The sequence below is a fragment of the Budorcas taxicolor genome, chromosome 7 (genome assembly GCF_023091745.1).
Source record: "Budorcas taxicolor isolate Tak-1 chromosome 7, Takin1.1, whole genome shotgun sequence".
Lineage (NCBI taxonomy): Eukaryota > Metazoa > Chordata > Mammalia > Artiodactyla > Bovidae > Budorcas > Budorcas taxicolor.
In genome coordinates this window covers 7,827,532-7,846,141 of record NC_068916.1, presented here as the reverse complement: position 1 = coordinate 7,846,141, position 18,610 = coordinate 7,827,532, and the positions used below count along the sequence as shown (strand labels likewise).

The window sequence follows — 18,610 nt, the reverse complement described above, 5'->3', positions numbered from 1 at the left end:
AGCGCGCGGGGGAGCGGCGGGCGCGGCGGGGCGGAGCGGCCAGTCTAGCAGCGGGCTGGCGGCCGGGCGGGGACCTGGCCGGGGACCGGCGGCGCGCGGCGGCCGAGGCCCAGGTGAGTGCCTGGCGGCCGCGGGTTGAATGTTCTACCTCGAAGCTCGCACCGGCGGGCTGCCTTGCAGAGAAAGACGGGACTAAGGGTTTGTGGGGAGGGGTCTCGCGAAGGCAGGGGTCGAGGGGGCGGGAACGAGCTTGAGGGTCTTGGAGAGTTTGCAGGAGGCGGAGTGGGAACCGGACGATAAAGGAGAAAGTTGATGTGATGGGCCTGGTGAGGGAGTTTTGGGGCGGGTGTGAGGGCAGATCTTGTGGCTTGAGCAGCTTCTCTGAAGAGGACGTGGCTTAAGTGGTAGTTGGGGGGTCGCAGGAAACGGGGCTGGGAGAGAGAGCGGCAAGGAGGCGGGGTTGAGAGGCCCAGGCTGGGGGTTGAGAGGAGCGAGGCCGGTGGGGGAACAGCCGGGGTGCGTTGGGAGGAAGAGGTGTAGGACGGCCTGGGGGCGTCTGCTTACGGTGAAGAGGTAGACGGATGGTGCCTGCGGGAGGGCAGCGCCTGCGACTCACTGGGTGCTCAGTAAATGTGAGGGGCTCTGGACCCACTGGTGCGGTGGCCGCCGGCACGAGGGGAAATGGGGGATGGGAGAGGAGGCAAAAAAGGGGTAGAAGCCATGCCGAAAACTGAGGTCTGGTCCAGGGAGAAGCAGGGGAGGAGGGGAGGACGGGACTAGAGAGGCCCCGTTCAGATGTTGGCGGACACCCCATGGAGATTTGAGGAGGGGACGCGTCTTCCCCTCTTGATTCAGCCTGTTACTGATATCACCCGCCAACTGCTGGGTGACCCAGGCGAGTCCCAGCGCCTTCTGAGCGATATTCAGAACTTGAAAACCCAGCACACTCCTTCTAAGACTGGACTGCCTGGGGATTCTAGGGAGCAAGGAAGGAGCTCTTGGGCCCCCGCGTTGGGGCCGGAACTGGGTTTCAGAGGCGAGGGGGTGGGTGTGCACACACCCACATGTGCTAGGCTGTCACCACCTCCTCCCAGTTGCATCCTTGGACTTAAATGGGTAAAATGACATACAGGAAATCTGTTCTCCAGCGGCCCAGAGCTCAACCCAGGACAGGCACAGCCTCTGGCCGGCGCTCTGTAGACCAGCAATCTTTAAGGGAAAGCCTCTCCCACACCTCTGTCTGAGGTGGGAGCTGCTGGGGAACATTGTGCCTTACAGTTGAAGGGTACCAGCTCCTACCTTCCTGAGGTATGTCCTAGTCTTGGAGTCCCCAGACCCTCAAGGCATCCGGGAGCATGGAAGGTGACATGGCCAGCTGGAAAAGTTGTCTGATGGGCCTGGCTCTGGCAAGGGCCTTGCACTGAACAGTTTGCCTGTTTGTTTTTTCATTTGACTGCATCACACAGCATGTGGCATCTTAGTTCCCCAACCAGAGATTGAACCCAGGTCCCCTGCATCGGGAGCTCGGAGTCCCAAGCTCTGGGCCACCAGGGAAGTCCCTGCACTAAATGGTTTTGATCAGCATTCATTTCTTTTCTTTTCCAACCCTGGGGATCCTTGTCTGGAATCTGCTAGAAGGGCTAGAGAGCCTGGATTTATAGCATGTTCAGGACAGGAGTCTGGATAGCTTGAATGTGAAGAAGGCCATGGAAAGATAACCACCCGTTCACTTCCAAAATGTTCTGGCCCTTAGGGAACCTTTGTAAGCCAGACTCTCAGCCTTGTTTCCCCAGAACACATGATTAGAGCCCACAGTCATGCCTCCTGCAGGTTTTGCGTTTGGACTTGCCCTGGCCGGGACTCCCCCGCCACCCCACTGCCCCATCCCCCCTGCCCTCTCCCTCTCCCTTCATGAACTGGACCCAAATCTTCTGGTTCCAAAGAACTGCTATTGTCTCCTTCCTGTACCAGGAGTGTGGCCAGGCACACTCTCATGGAGGGTCCTGCGTTGGGGGTTCTAACCTCCAGTCAAATCTCTTTGTCTTTCTCCACTTGCAAGACGAATGGATTGGCCTAGTCAGTGTTTCTCAACTTTGAAACCCAAACCTTGGCTTCTCCAGCACGCAGCCTCCTCTAACTTTATGCAGCCCCTGACAGATGAATCCCCCCTGCAGTAATCCCATTTTTCCATCCTACAGTTTATATCTCAAAATAATTATTGTACCGCTCCCTTATCTTCCATGTAGAAAATTGCAGTGCCAAACATGCTTTCACACGTCGTACCTGTTCCCAGGGTTTCAGCTGCATCCTTCTGGCTGAAAATCCCTAGGTGAGACCCTCTGTTGAGTCCAGGCCTGTGACTCAGAGAAGCAGGTGGGGACTTGGGGATCTCCCTTTTCTATTTGACTGTAGGATCTGTTCTCTATCCCTGGGAGAGGGGGGCTTGTTAACCTGCTGCTTCCCATTCCTTGTCTTCCTGAAGTTGTGTGTCTTGGGTGGGTCCAGAGTTCAGTAAAGCAAGGGCTGACTGTGTCAGACGCTGTGGACTGAGTGCCAAGGATGAGCCCTCGTGCCCTAATGGAGGGACATTCTAGTGGGCCACCCTCCCCCACAGGCATGATGGAGTTCACAGTAACTGGTCAGTTCAGTAGCAGCGATGACACAAGAAGTTGTGGGGACAGAATCAGCAATGACCAGCTCAAGCTTCAGGGCATGGGGGATTCCAGCAGGTTTCCTCAGAAGAGATGGCTGGCCGCAAGCCAAGCCTTGAAGGATACGGAGGTGTTGAACCAAGCCGGAAGAGGGAACCACATAAGCACGTCCCTGTGTGGCTCTTCACGGAACATCTTCTGTGATAGACACTTCCATACCCAGCTCTCTTACTCTGCCAGGCATCAGCAGGGAGACTGTGGTTCCCATTTACTAGATACAGAAACTGAGGGTCAGGAGTATGCTGACTTCAGAGATGGCTCCCCATGCTTTCCAGAAGTGTGGAGGGTCTTTAGAAAGCTCAGTTTGCTAAAGCCCCAATTGTTGGAACGGTGTCTCGACTGCAACCCCATTGACATCTGGGGCCGGGTCATCCTTTGCTGTGGGGGCATTACAGGCTGTGGAGCAACAGCCCAGGCTTCACACAAGATGCCAGTAGCGCATCCCCACCTCAAGTCACGACAACCAAAGTGTCTCCAGACATGGTTTGTGTGCCCCCCCCCGGACGGGAGCTCTCCAGTAAACGCTGGTTCCTGCCACCAGGCCTGCCATCACTTCAGTGACTCTTTGGTGTGTGTTGGGCTCCCAGCAAATTGCTGCTAAGAGCAGGCGTGGGGAAAAGAGGCCAGCAACTGATTTCTGCCGTCCACCCAGTTCTTAATCTGGAGTCCCGATAAAAAGGAGACACCACTGGGAATGCACCAAGGCGGGGTTGGGGAACGTGCCCTGAGAATGTTGCACGGAGGAGGAAGAGGAGGTGAGCCGGAGCACTTGTCATCCGCCGGCACAGCAGATGCCATTGTCTTTGTCTCCTTTGTCTTCCCACTGACCTGGATTTCTGCAGGCACCATCCTTGTCTCAGAACAAATGGTTGCTTTTCTTCCGAGATTAGAGGTATTTGATTCTCTTCTCAAAGAGCTACTTTGGAGGCAGCCCCAGATGACTGTGGCTCTCGAAGCCACGTTATCTTCTCCCGTTTGCCCTCCTGGCTCCAGACACGGGTCCATTCTCAAGCACAGGCTAACTTTCGCTCTCCGTGCATCCTCCTATGCTTGTTCCCCGACCTTGACACTGCTGCTTTAACTCCGGGGGCAGAAAGGCACATTCTGGGGCCATCCAACCCCTTCTGAAGGCCGCCTTCCCCCAGCCCCCATCCACCGGCCCTTTGTGCCGCCAGCATCCCCAATCAGCTGTGCCAGGCAGCCCCTGCTCGGCCTCCCCGCCGAGCAAGACAGGCCCTTCTCTCTGCCCTCGTCCCAGAGACGGAGAAACAGAACAAAGGGCTCTGTCTGAGCACGGCCGGGGCCCCCAACAAGCCAGCCCGCTGCCGGCTGCAGCTCAGAGACCCCCGCTTCACCTCGTTGCCAGTTTCATTTTGGCCCCCAAAGGGCCCCAGAGATTAGGCATGTCTCAAAAACGCAGCCGATGGATGAGTTTGGGTTCTACTCATTTCCTCGTCAGGCTCTGAGCCTGAGTCCCGATGATAAATAAAAGTAGTGATTCAAGGGTTCAGCCTGTGGCTTAGTCGGAGCAATGAATAAGCTGTCCTGGTCTGACTCATTGGTTTACATCCCAGCTCTGCCCTGTTTCTTGAGGTTGTGTGTGTAAGGGGGAAGCCAGCTCCGAGCATTTAATGACTGTCACTGCCGCCTGTGCGCGTTTCCTGGGGCCACCGTAGCAAAGTGCTGCAAGCTGGGTAGCGCACGCAATGGAGGCATATTGTGTTGTGGATCTGGGGGCCAGAAATCCAGATCAAGGTGTGAGCAAGGTTGGTTCCTTCCAGGGGCCATGAGTGAAGGGTGCACGCAGGCCTCTCTCCCCGGCTTGTCGCTCGCCGTCTTCTCTCTGAGTCTTCACTGCACCTTCCTTCTGTGCGAGTCCATGTCCAGTTGCCCCTTTGGATCAGTGCCCATCCTAGTGACCTCATTTTAACTGAATCACCTCTTTAAAAGTCCTGTCTCCAAGTGCAGTTGTGTTTTGAGGTCCTTGGAACAGTAGGACTTCGATATAAAGAATTGTGGGGGGCAGGTGCATGCTCAGTGGTGTCTGACTCTTTGTGACCATATGGAGTGCAGCCATCCGGGCTCCTCTGTCCATGGGATTTTCCTGGCAGGAGTACTGGAGTGGGTTGCCATTTCCTCTTCCACCGATCTTCCCAACCCAGGATTCAAACCCGAGTCTCCCACATTACAGGCAGATTCTTTATTTCTGAGTCACCAGGGAAACCCTATGGGGGCCAGCAGAGGGTTGGCGGGGGACACAGTTCAGGACACTGAGTAGGAGACAGGTTTCATTTTTTATGAAATGAGTTTAATAAGGGAAATTTCATTTAATAAGGGAATTTTTGATAGATAGTCATCCAGATAGAGAAAAGTTCGCTCAGTTTTGTCTCATTCACTGAAATAAACATTGTAGGGGAGATGGGCAGGTTGGCCACGTCACCTTTGGCAGTGCCCTCTTAGGGAATTTTCCAGGTCTTGCATGTGTCCTTATACTTGGAGTAACTAGAGAGAGGCAAGAACATGACTCGGAGGGGGGCGGATCTTGTGGGACTTTATTAGGGATGTGTTTAGAGCCAGACCTGGGAGACCGTGTTTGCCCACCCAGGGGCTAGCCAAAGTTTATAGCTGAGGTATATGGGGGTCCCTGTCCTCAGTTTTGCCGGAATCAAGAGGGGGAGTCCAAAATCAACTCCATTCATGGAACAAAGTGACTTTGGGACCAGCTGCTTCCACAGGTGATGAGACGAAGTTTCTGGAAGACTTGAAAATCATTCCACAAGAAATGTCGACAAGCCTGGGACAGATTTGGCGATCTCAGGTGTGCTGAGCAACAGGAGTAGCCCTGGTCTCTCTGCCTGAGCACAGGTGTCTGGCCAGCAGTCATGCCCGCTAAAGTCAGATCCCCAGCCTGGTGAGGGCTGTGAAGTGCCTGGCACTGGGCGGACTTGGAACCTGGGCCTGGCCTGAAGTGGCTGATGAAGAGGAAGACTTGGAGCCCTGGCGTGATCATCTCCCTCCAAGGCCACTGCTGCTGCTGCCCCCTCGCAAACGGGGTGAAAACAGCATCAGCATCAGGACCAGGAGGGCTTTGCCAGGATCTTCCCCCTCATCTCTCAGAGCGTCTCCATCCCATTCAAGGGTAGACAGAACCTGGGGAGCCAAGCAGAGAAGACTTGGAGATCTTTGCATCTCAGGTCCCATGGGTGCACCAAGGGGCTTTCATTTCCTGGCGAGTGTGCCAGGGTCCAAGGCCACTGCTTGGGAAGATGGCCAGAGTCCCTGGCTGTCATGTGGAAATGCTGTTTATCAGAACGATGACACACAGGACTTCCCTGGTCAACCAGTGGTGACGACCCCCCGCTTCCAGTGCGAGGGGCGAGAGCTCAGTCCCTGGTTGGGGAGCCATTATCCGGCATGCCACGTGATGCGCACAAAAGCAGGCGGCGCCCAGTGTTAGGGCACAGCAGCCTGGCCCGAGACCCACAGGGCGGGTCCCTCTCCTCCTGGGGGTCCCGGATTAGCAGGCGGCGCCCAGTGTTAGGGCACAGCAGCCTGCCCGAGACCCTCAGGGCGGGTCCCTCTCCTCCTGGGGGTCCCCGGGGAGTCTGCCCCCGGATTAGCAGGAAGAGGAGAGGATGAAGATGGGGAGGCTAAGGAACACGTGTCTAAAAGTGGAAAGAGTGACCTGACCGGGACAGGTGACTCTAGGCCCCAGCGGCTCAGGCAGTTACCCAACCAGGCCGGCTCCCGCTCTCTCCCTCTCTTGCTGCCTCCTTCTGTATCTTGTGTAGTCAGATGAACGTGGACTTGGAATCATGTGAGCATCTTACATGCCTTTGAGGCCCTGGAGAGACCTTAAAGTGTGCAGGCTTTTGGTATTTTATTTATTAAAAGCATTTTTTCTCAGCCTTGGCACTGGTGCTGACTGGGGCTGGATCATAGACTGTGGTGGTGCCTTCTTGCCCATCAGGGTGTTCAGCAGTGACGCCAGCCTTCACCCACCAGTTGTGAGTAGCAGCTCCCCCGAGTTGTGACAACCAAAAATGTCTGCACGTATGTCAGGTGTCCCCTAGGAGAAGAGTCACGCCCCCCCCCCGACCCCCACCATGACGGAGCTAGCACTGCAACCCCCAAAGCCCTACCTGAGGCTCTGTGAAAGTGAAAAAAAAAAGTGTTAGTTGCCCAGTCTTGGCCAACTCTTTGCGACCCCAGGGACCATAGCCCACCAGGCTCCTCTGTCTATGGGATTCTCCAGGCAGGAATACTGGAGTGGGTTGCCATGCCCTCCTCCAGGAGACCTGCCCGAGCCAGGGATCGAACCTGGGTTTCCTGCACTGCAGGCGGATTCTTTACCATCTGAGCCGCCAGGGATGCCGGGTCTGAACTGCCTGTAAACACCAAGCAGGGTTCCCTTGTTCCCTGGGGGCTACTTGGCCTGCTCTCAGGCAGGGCCTTTGTGTGTTGTCGCCACAGCTCCGCCCGTATTAGTCTCTGAAGGTGGCTTTCCACTTGGGCACAATGACAGATGGACTGTGTGATCGGAGGGTGGGGGTCGCCAAGGGCCCCCAAAGACCTGCTTCCCAGAAGACTTTCTGAGTCTTCACCAGCCCGCTGGTCTATAGGGAAGGACCCAGATCCCAGCCCCCCACAGGGCCTCGCAGGTCTGCCTTCCCCTCGTAATCAGACCCCACCTGACCCAGGGACCTGACCCAAGCCACCGTCAGTCCCCCTGACCCGTCACACCTGCAGGGGCTGCAATACCCCTCACCGCCCCACTGCCCCCCCACCCCCCCCGCCGCCCCCGCTCTGCCTGCCACCCTAGGCCTGGCTGATCCTTCCCTGCTGTCACTGTGTCTTGGTCCTCTCTGCCTCCAGCCCCCCCAGGGCTCCCTGTCAGCCTTGCAGGAGAATCTAGACTCCTTCCCGCATTCGCAAGGCCCTGTGGGATCTGACCTTCCTGACCCCGGCCCCTCCCCCTCCCGCCTCGGCCCTGCCAGCCACACTGGTCCCCTTGTTCCGAGGCCAGCCCCGGCTGCCCCTGCCCTTGGAGCTCACCGCCCTCGCCTAGGCTGCCATCGCCACGCTCACCCCATCCATCCCCTTGCACTGCGCAGGCCTAGGCAGCTCCATCCACTGGGCACTCCCCTGTGCAGCCCCCCGGCTGGTCCAAAGTGACCACCCTGCTCTGGTCAGTGTCCACCCCTGTGGCAGCACCACTGACATCTAGGACCAGATCACTGTCTGCTGTGGGGGACGTCCCGCATGTTGCAGGGTGTTGAGCAGCGTCCCAGGTCTCCTCCCACCAGATGCCAGAAGTCTCTCCCCTCCCCACAGGGGTAACAACCAAAAACGTCTCTAGCTTTTGCCAAGTGTCCCGTGGGGTGGGGCAGGATCACCCCCTCACCCACCCCACAGCTGAGAGCTGCTGCTTGAATACGCTGCGCTTTTTCTTTCCTAAAGCACCGTTGCTGTTGGAAATGCCTCTCTGCTAGTGGGTTGCTCTGTCAGGTTGCCTGAAGGTCAGACCTCATTGCCACTTTCTAACTCCCTGTTTTACCGGCTGCCTGGCCCAGCCTGGTGGGGTGGGCAGCAGAGAAACATTTGTTGACTGGATGGATTTTGAAAGAAGGCATCCTCTTTGGGGATGTAGCAGCAGGCTCCAAGAAGGATCAGCCTCAGGGAGAGATGAATGGACCACGTTGCCCCAGCATGGGCCTGGGAGAAAGAGCTTTTTTTTCTAAGACTCACAGACTGGTTGGGCCAGACTGGAAGGCTAAGGGACGAGTTAAGAGAGAAACGGACAGTCACGAGAGGGTGTTTGGGAGGGGCTTCTCCGGGAGTTTTTAAAAGAAGCGGAAGAAAGGTGGTGGCCCTTCCTGATCACAGCCTCTCTTGGGGAACTCAGCACCTTGTGAACATGACACCCTGGACCTGTGTCCTGGGGCTTCTGTAAATTGGCACTACAAGCCTGCATGGCTTAAATGATAGAAATTGATTCCCTTGAAGTTCTGGAGGCCAGAAGTCCCAAACTGGAGCATCAGCAGGTCCGTGACTGTCTTAAGAGACTCCGGGGGTGGGTGGAGGACCCTTCCTTGCCCCTTCCAGCTTCTGGGGGCTCCATAGCCTCTGGACACATTCCCCCACTCCTAACTTAAGCCCTAAGCTGTCTTACAACTCTGAGCCACCAAGACTAAGAAACATGCTTCTTTCGTAGCTGTTTCTCGGCAGGTCCATCTCACCAGTAACTTCATGTCATCATTTCCTTAAAAAAAATCCCAGCAGGCTCAAGGAAACACGCCTGGAAAAGTGGAAACTCGCTGCCTCCAAAACAGCATCCTAACTGATGCTGCTGTAACCCTGGCCTCCTCCTTTTAGCTTGAGGATGATTTCATCCAGTAAACATGTGGCTTCAAATTATGGCCTTATATAAACGAAGCAGCTATGCTACACGTTCTAGAGGCCCCCATCCGCCTCATTTTCCAGTCAATTCCGAATCTTTCGCCAAGCCGATCGGCAGAATCTGGGCTTTTCCATGCCTTGGCCGGACTAGAGAGAGCGGGTCTTTCACCTTTGTCACTTGCCCCCAGGGCTGGACTGTGGGTCGCCTCCGCCTCTTCCCTGCACCTCCTTTCTCTGAGAAAGGCCCAGAACTGAGGTTCACATCTCCTCAGAGCCCAGAAGGGACACTGATACGGTGTTTGCCCAAGGCCTTTCCATTTTTCACCATTCAGGTGTTTCAGTGGGAATTCTTGTTATTGTGCCCTGAAGACTGGCTGTTAGTTAAGAGGGAGTGAATTCCCAGAGTCTGCAGCCACCACCTCTGTCGAGTTCCAGAACATTTCCATCACCCCTAAAGTGAACCTGATGCCCATCAGTGGTCAGTCCTGATCCCCTCTCCCCCAGCCTCTAGCAACCACTCATCTGCCCTCTGTCTCTATGGATTTGCCTGTTCTGGACATTTCATTGTCGACAGGATCATCCTTGGTATCTGGCTTCTTTCACTCGGCGTGATGCTTTGGAGGTTCGTCCGCCTTGTAGTTTGCCTTAGAGTGCCGTTCATTTTTATGGCTGCATAATATTCCACTGGGTGGATGGACTACATTTTGTTTATGCACTCGTCCTTTTTTTTTTTTTAATACCATGTCTGTATTTTTGGCTTTACCGGGTCTTCATTGCTGCCCACGGGCTTTCTCCAGCTGCCGCGAGCAAGAGCTCTTCCTTGCGGCGGCTTCTCTTGTCGCAGGGCACAGGCTCTAGGCATGTGCGCTTCCGTAACTGTGGCACACAGGCTCAGTAATTGTGGCTTGCAGGCGCTAGAGTGCAGGCTCAGTAATTGTGGCGCACGGCCTTAGTTGCCACACTGCATGTGGGATCTTCCTGAACCAGGGATCGAACCCTTGTCCCCAGCATAGTAGGAGGTTTCTTAACCCCTGGGCCACCGGGAGAGTCCCTCCACTTGTCCTTCGATGGGTATTTCAAGTCCACCTTAGGCTCTTTAATCCAGGAGTGTTAGAGTCTGCAGTTTGACTTCGATTTGTTGATGAGCGCGTAATTGTCCGCCAAGTTCCAGGTAGACAGATCCTCTCAGTTCAGGGATGAGTTTTCCTTCCTGTTCACACTGCGTGTGCTTCCATGAGCATTGGTCAGAAGGCAGAACAGGCTTTTAACTTGGGGGCATTGGGAGCTGTGGTTTGAATCAAAGACAGACATAGGTTTTCAGGACCTGCCATGCCCGACACACAGCCACAGTGGACAGTTGCTGCTTTGCTGAGCTATCCCTCCTGGGGACCCGGGGCCCCCAGTTCCTCAGCCCCAGACCTGCTTCTTTTCATTCCAGACACAGTCTGGGGCTTCCTGGGGTGCAGGTTTCACATGCACTTGGGACAAGACCTTAAACTACAGTGTGACTGGCTTCCAGATCTCAGGCTGTGTTTAGACTCTGTGCGGAGGGCATGCTTCAAAGCCAGAGAAATCAGCTGAGGGCCTCAGTGAGCTGATGTCCACTGCTCAAGGACATCCCCCGAAGCTGTGGTCGTCACAGCACCACAACAGGCAGGTATCAACAGCCCAGAGGCAGACCCACGCGTGTGTAACGTAACTTCACTAATCTTCTTTAACAAAGAAGCTCCCTGGTCAGGGGAGAGACAGATTCTTTAAGAAAAAGCAGGAAAACACTTGTTTCATTCTTTGAAGCTCATCTGGATCCTCCTTTCAGCTCCCACACTGTACTGGGTTGATTGGTGTCCCTGTAAATTCATGTCCCACCCAGAACCTTAGAATATGACTTTGATTAGAAATCAGGTCCTAGGACTCCCCTGGTGGCCCATTGATTAAGAACCCGCCTTCCAATGCAGAGAACGCAGGTTCGATCCCTGGTTGGGGAACTGAAATCCCACATGCCGCGGGGCAGCTGAGCCCAAGTGCCTGAACGACTGAGCCACTCTGTGCTCTGGAGCTCAAGCCACAACTAGGGAGAAGCCCACGCACCACAAAGAAAGATCTCGCGTGCTGCAGGGAAGACCCTGCATGCTGCAGCTGAGGCCCGACGCAGCCAAAAGTGGATAGACAAATAAACATTAAAAAATAATGATAGTAAGGTCTTGGCGGATGTAATTAAAGATCTCACAGAGTCTGCATCCTGAATCCAGTATCTGATGTCTTCATAAGAAGCGGGGAGGACACGGAGACAGAGAAGGCCTCCAAAGAAATCGGAGTGATGCACCTGGCAGCCAGGGAGGCCCGAGGGTCGCTAGGAGCCAGGAGAGACACAGGAAGGTTTCTCGCTCGCGATCTCCAGGAGGAACCAGCGCTGCCCACGCCTTGATTTTTGGGCTCATCCAGAAAGGCAGGACAATACGTCTTCTTGTTTTAAGCCACCTGGTTTACAGTCCTTTGTTAGAGTAGCCGTAGGAAACTCACACCCTCCAGTATAACTTGCAGATGAATGAAGGCTTAAACGTGGCAAGCAAGTCCAGGCAGGGAGAAGAAGACAGAGTGTGGGTCCATGTCTGGGAGAAGAGCAAGCTGCCCACATCATGGGAGAAACGACCCACAGATGTATCTGCTCAGAAAATGTAGTCTCTGGATCAAAAAACAGCATACACGGAAGTAAATTGGTATGGGCTTCCCTGGTGGGTCAGCGGTAAAGAATCCGCCTGCCAGTGCAGGAGACACAGGTTCGATCCCTGGTCCAGGAAGATGCCACGTGCCATGGGGCAGCTAAGCCCGTGCGTCACAACTGTTGAGCCTGCAGTCTAGAGCCCAGAAGCCGCAACTACTGAGCCCTGCTCCACAGCCAGGGAAACCACCACAGTGAGAAGCCCGCACACGGCAACTAGAGAGAAGAGAACAGCCTGCAAAGCAGTGAAGACCCAGCACAGCTAAAAAATAAATGTTTTCTTTTAAAACAGTAAATTGGTATGAATTAAGTTCATCAGATATCGCGAAGACATCATACCCTTCCTATACAAAGAGCTGCTCCAAAACAGTAAGCTAGGTAGGCATGGTTCAATGGGGGGCAAATGGGCGACCGACATTAAACAGCTTCCATAAACAGAAAAATCATTAGTGAATACACTTAATCCTCCAAAAACCAGCCTGACAGTCAGAGGATTAAATGTGACAAAGCACTCCTTTGTGCCCACGGATAGCCACAGGTTGAGAAAAATATTAATCCTCGATGCCAGTGAGGCTGCTCCGGGCCGACCTCTCTCTTTGGCAGTGGGGGGAGGCCTCTCCGGAAGTCAGTGGGGAAGAGGGAGTCAAGGGCCTTCAAAGTGAAGCTGTAGAGGGGATCAGATCAGCCAAGTGTTCAGGTTAAAATGGTACCACCTAGAGAATGGGGCAGGGCGGTTCTGGATCTACGAGGGTACACCGCATTGGGGGCAGAGCTTCCTAGAGTCTGCTGGAGGGGTCCGAGGGACATCCCAACCTGAGAATGAGGACAGGAGACACGGATGACACTGGAAGGAGGCAGCGGGGTGGTGCCTGCCTCTGTCTGAGCGGGAGGGGAGGGCAGGGACCCAGCCCCTGGCAGTGGCCTGGTCAGTGATTCTCGGGCTTGTAGCCCGGGCTATGGGAACCAGACTTCCCACTGTGCGCTGGGGGCTTTGGGCAGCTTTTCCATGACTGATGGGGCCCTGCAAGGTCTGCCCTGTGAGCCTGGGCCCGGCTGAGTGAGAAGTAGCCAGAGCATGTCCAGGAGCTGCTTCCTGGTAGCCACCAACCTATCCAAGAGGGGCTCTGCTGTATGGGGTTGACGGCCAGGAGCGGAGGGCTGGCCGGAAGGAGGTCCCAAGGGGCTGTGTGCTGGGACACTCACACCTAGACCGATATTGCCAGGGGCTCCCCTGCAGCGGCCCGGGTGATGGAGGCAGGGGTCCCTCAGGGGTCCTCCCATCCTCCTGGTGAAAAGAGAAGCTGTTCTGGGGACAGCAGACAGGATGTGGTCCGTGGGAGGAGCAGGGAGCAAACACCTTCCGGTGTTTAGGGCAAGAGGTGGGGTGGGCGTCCCTGGGCAGGAGCTTAGCCACTGAACGGGGAGCACAACAGAGTGGATGGGCCCCAGCAGTAGGTCCAGGTGCCACCTGGTCCCCAGGGCTGCCGAGCAAGTGGGCAGGACCAGGAAAGTGACTGGCAGGAGCTTGGTAGCATCTTTGGGAAGGGGAGCTGGTGTTTCAGCTGTGTAGGGGGATGGCAGGTGGAGGTGTCGGTCGGGGGGGATTGGGAGGGCGGCGGGGACAATAGTGGGTGATGGCTGACCAAAGCAGGGGCGGTGAGGGGTGATGGCTGACCGAGGCGGGGGAAGGAGCAGGAAGGGCTGGCTTCAGGCTGCATGGAAGTGAGGCGGGAACTCAGAACTGGATCCTGGGCTAGAGAATTTACTAGTGTGTCTTGTTTTTCAGACAAGTGAGTTATTTCAGTGGGAGGGCCCTCCCCCTGGGGAGGGGAAAGGGAGCCACTCTGAGAGGAGAGTGTGGGCTCAGCTGAGGCTGACTGGGTGCTGGGAGGGCCCCACAGGCAGGTGCAGGGGGAGTTTTCCCAGGATGCGGGTGTGGTGGGGCCTGGAGGGGCAGCTGCTTTGGGCTGGGTCAGGCGGGCCCTGTGGGGGCTCATGCAAGGGGCCCCAGCTGGCGTCTGCCCTGCCCCACCCCTTCTCTTTGGCCCGCCTGTTCCCCTGCAGCTCCAGCGGTCAGCGGGCGCCTTGAGCAAGCCTTATCTACTTCCTCCTGGCCTGGGGGTGGGGTGCGCATCAGCCGGGCCTGTGACTGTCCCCACAACCTCCATTCTCTGAGCATGGGGTCTCCTGCGCCTCTCAGCAAGGGGCCCAGAGCAAAAAAAGTCCCCCGTGGGGCTCCAAGGGTGCCTGATGACCAGGCAGCCCTGGCGGATGTGGGCCACGCAGCCCTCAGCCTATCCAAGCATCATCCAGACCCTGGTCAGCCCAGGTGGCTTCTCGCTCAGCCTGGTGTCTGCTGGGAGGAGAGAACAGATGCACCCACGTGACCTTTCTGTCACTTGCAGCCAAGCTGCTTGGGCTTGAGACCATCCAGAGCCCTCCCCGCCCTTGCCCCATCCTTGAGCTGGATTGACACCCTGGAAGTTGTGGGGCACATGGGTCACATTTCCACAAGTGTGTGCCACAGCGGGGCAGGCTCTGCCTGAAGCCCTGGGCCATGTGTCTACGCTCACATGAGCGTGGGTATATTCAGATGAAACTCTGTTCGTACTCATGTGTCTGCATTTGTGCGTGCACAGGTGTGAGCATGGCTGTATGCGAGTGCGTATTGATGCCTGTGTGTCCGCGTCCGCACACGTATGCTCACATTCATGCTCGGTGTGTGTTCACGAGCACACACATGCATTCACATGACTGTCATTAAGGTGCAGACCTGCAGTTTGCACTCTGACCTGTCTCACCCGCTCAGAAGTGCACAGATGCCCAGCTTCCACAGCCTTGTGGTGCTCCGCAGGAACATCCTGAGGTTAGCTCTCATTGTTTCTGGGGGACAGTCACGTGGGCGACACCTCTGAACACAGACAAGCTCATAGATTCCGAGCCGTTTTCCTTGCGGTGGCATCCGAGGAGCGTGGTGACAGGGCTCAAGAGTTGGGCATTTTGGAAAGAAAGCAGGAAGTTCCAGAAAGCTGCATTCCTAGGGAACTGAGTCCTTTCGCAGTTCCACATACTTGTTTGAAAACTGCTTTTTTTTCCTTAACTTTTTATATTGGCATATGGCCAATTAACAAACAGTGTTACCATAGTTTCCCCTGAACAGCAAAGGGGCTCAGCCATACATAAACAGCTTTTTGTAATATTTATTTTGTGTTTAATTATTTGGCTGGGCCAGGTCTTAGTTGTCATGTGGGATCTAGTTCCTCAACCAAGGATCAAACCCAGGCCCCCTGCATTGGGGTCGGGGGCAGGGACGGGGTAGAGAGCTCGGAGTCCTAGCTGCCAGACCACCACAATGTCCGTGAACAGCCTTATTGGCTATACAGTGGTACCCTACACGCTATAAATGGCACTGATTTGAAGTGTGTAATTGGATGAGTTGTGACATGTGAAGCACCCAGGAGCCCACAACTACCATCAAGATAAAGAGCGCATCCATCGCCCGAAAAGTCTCCCCGGCTCCTTTCTCCTCCCTTGCTGTCACCCTCCCTCAAGCAGCCAGCGGTCAGCTTTCTGTCTCTGTAGATTAGTTTGCATTTCCTAGCAATTTCTGTGCAATGTGGGGTTTAAGGATGCAGACCTCCATACACACGCGCAGTCAGAGTCCATGTATCACTTTACAGGTGGACATAGCACTCCACCCTGGGATCCAGCCAACCGCAGGTCACGTCGTACTCGAGTCCATAAAGTGTGGGCTTCCCAGGTGGCCCAGTGGTGAAGACTCTGCCTGCCAGTGCAGGAGACACAGGTGCTGTCCCTGAGTCAAGAAGGTCCCCTGGAGAAGGGCGTGGCAGCCCACTCCAGTGTTCTTGCCTGGGAAATCAACATGGACAGAGGAGTCTGGCGGGCAGCAGTCCATGGGGTCACAAAGCGTCAGACACGGCTGAGTGACTAAACATGCCAAGTACATATATAGTGAAAAAAATCTGCATATAAGTGGACCCCCGGAGTTCAAACCCATGTTGTTCAAGGGTCAGGAGTATGCGGGATCATGTGATATGTATATACTGCTTTGAAATTTTTATTGAAGTGAAATTCACATCACATTAAATTAACATACAGCACTCACAGAACATTAAAGTGAACGATTCATTGATACTTAGCATGTTCATAATGTGCAGCCATCACCTCTGTGTAGCTCCAGAGCTTTTCCATCACCCCAAAAGGAAACCCTGCGTCCTTCAGCAGTCTCTCCCCATTCCCCCACCTCACTCCCCAGCCCCTGGCAACCGCTGGCCTGTGATTTTGCCCATTTCTGTGGATTTACCCATTCTGGACATTTCCTAATAGACGGAGTCCTGTAACACGTAGCCTTTTTTCATCCAGCGTGATGTTTTCAGGGTTCACCCACATTGTAGCAGGGACCATTCCACTTTTTCATCAGCTGATGGGAATTTGGGTGTTTTTCCGCCTTTTGGCTAATAGGGTTGTTGTGAACGCGTGTGTACAAGTGTCTGTCTGGATACCTGTCTTTAAGTCCTTGGGGTTCACACTAGGAGTGGAACTTTTGGGTCTGTATATATTCCTTTCCATCTTCAGTCTTCCACTCAGCACTCAGATTCCAGGATTGGTCTGTGTTGTTCTGTGCTGTTGGGAGGGTCAGAGGTCGGTCCATTCTCACAGCTGAGTCATGTTCATTGTGTGGCCGGTTTATGCGTCCGTTCACCTGTTTGTGTGCATTGAGGGTGTATCTAGTCTGGGGCTTTTAGAAACAGTGTCAGTGAGACCATTTATGTACAGTCTGTGTATGAACATCTGCTTCATGTTTCTGGAGTAACTCCTAGGAGTGGTTCCATTGCTAGGAGTGGGTCACCCTCTAGGCATATATTAACTTTCAAGGAAACTGCCAAAGTGTTTCTGTCATTTCGTCATTTTTCTGCAGGATACTGTGGCATTTTGAGGAAAGACGCTTAGCAATGTTCACATCCATTTATCTGCTGATTCTGCCTGAGTTAACTGATTCCAAGGAAATCCTCAAGAGTTCTACACAGCATTGTGTGTCCAGGAACTCAGAAATCATGTTTCAGAGCATATTTCATGGCATGGAGACATGTTCATTTGTACTAACATATCCCATTAAGAGCAATTCAGGCTTTATTAAAACATGTAACATCTGTTGAATATTAAGCTGGAAGGAAATAGACCAAAGTTCCATAATAATCTGGGGGAAAGCTTAGGAAATCAAACGTCCCCGTCTCCGCCAGCCTCCCTGCGGGCTGCCGCGACCTACCTGCCTATTTGTGGCCGCTTCATTACGTCTAGTTTGTTGAGCCTCACCTGTCACCTGCCTTCCCAGCACTGCTGTGGGACTCATTTTCCCAGAGTCCAGATCATCACAGCCTCTGGTGGCCCCTCTTGTCCGCAGGGCTGAGTCATGCAGACATCAGCCTACTGTTTCCACAAAGGACTGGGGAAAAAGTATGTTCAACTTTCCAGGCCTTCAGGTTACTAGTCTCTGTTGTAGCTGTGTTGTTAAAACACAGGCAGATATCGACAGTATGTTCGTGAATGGGCAGAGCTTTATTCCAGTGAGACTTTTTTCTTTTTTTACAAAAATAGACAGTGGGCCTAGCACACTCTCATCCCTCCTTTGCCTTCCTGTTGAACGAATTCCTCTTCATCCTGTAGAACCTCTCTTAGATGGTACCACTTCCCTAAAGCCTTCTGTGGCTCTCGGGGACAGTAGTTTCTCACGCTCATGGTTGATAACCTCTCACATCTATTTGCGTATCGGCATCTCCCACTGGGCTCTGAGCCAAGGTCTGGTTCTTCTTTGTATCTGCAGCCACACTTGGGTGGCACACAGTGAGCCCCACGTGGCCCGCTCTGCATTCCTGCCTCTCGCCTCAGACACAGCGGTGAGCTGTTGCCAACATTGACTGCCTTTTCTCTTTTCTCAAAGTGTCTTCAGGAGCAAATTTTTTTTCCTAAATAGGCTGTTTCTGGTGGGGTCATCCTTTAAAATATGTATCTGACCGCATCAGGTGTTACTTGAAGCACACCTTTTGTTGGGGCGCATGGGCTCCAGAGCCTGTGGGCTTAGCTGCATGTGGGATCTTAGTTCCTGGACTGGGGATCAAACCCACATCCCCTTCCTTGCCAGGTGGATTCTTAACCACTGGACGACCGAGGAAATCATTTTAGGTTTCCAGAAAAGTTGCAAAGACCAAACTGGGAGTCCCCTGAACCCCTCACCCATGTTGCCTGAGTGTGAACACCTCACAATATCAGGGTACAATTGTATGGCTAAGAAACCGATGCCAACACACTGCTATTCACCAACCATCTGACCTTACTCAGACATCACCAGTTCTTCCTTCACGTCTTCTCTCCAGTCATGACCCTGTGCAGACAACCCTGGGACGTTCAGTCATCACAGCTCCCCAGTTTCCTCGGGCTGGGGCGGCTCCTCAGTCTTTCACAGCCTAGGGGAGAATTGACCAGAACTCCCGTAGGAGGCCTCTGATCTGGGTCTGCCAGATGTTCTCGGCATGATGGGAATGGAGTTGTGGGTTCTAGAAGTGAATGTACACTGAAGAGTTCTCTGGAACAAGTTTCTTTTTTTTGAAGGGGGCACTCCCTGACTTTATCCTCCTCAGTGGGGTTTCGAGGTCCCTGAGTTTCCGGGCAAGGTCAGTCTTGCTCATCCCGCCCTTCCTCTCTCTGCCCCTCTTGTGTTTGGGGGACATGACCAAGGCACATGGGGCCAAGTCTTCATCTGCTT

At 54.4% G+C, this 18,610-nt stretch overlaps 1 protein-coding gene across 2 annotated transcripts in view; it reads left to right on the top strand.

Annotated features, from left to right (window-relative positions):
• The first annotated feature begins 34 nt into the window (after positions 1-34).
• MYO9B (myosin IXB) overlaps positions 35-18,610 on the top strand; it is a 107,506-nt gene continuing 88,930 nt past the window's right edge. For both annotated transcript variants that reach the window (XM_052642840.1, XM_052642839.1), the window contains exon 1: positions 35-113. The gene's annotated coding sequence lies outside the window, so the exon portion shown is untranslated. The remainder of the gene's footprint in view (positions 114-18,610) is intronic.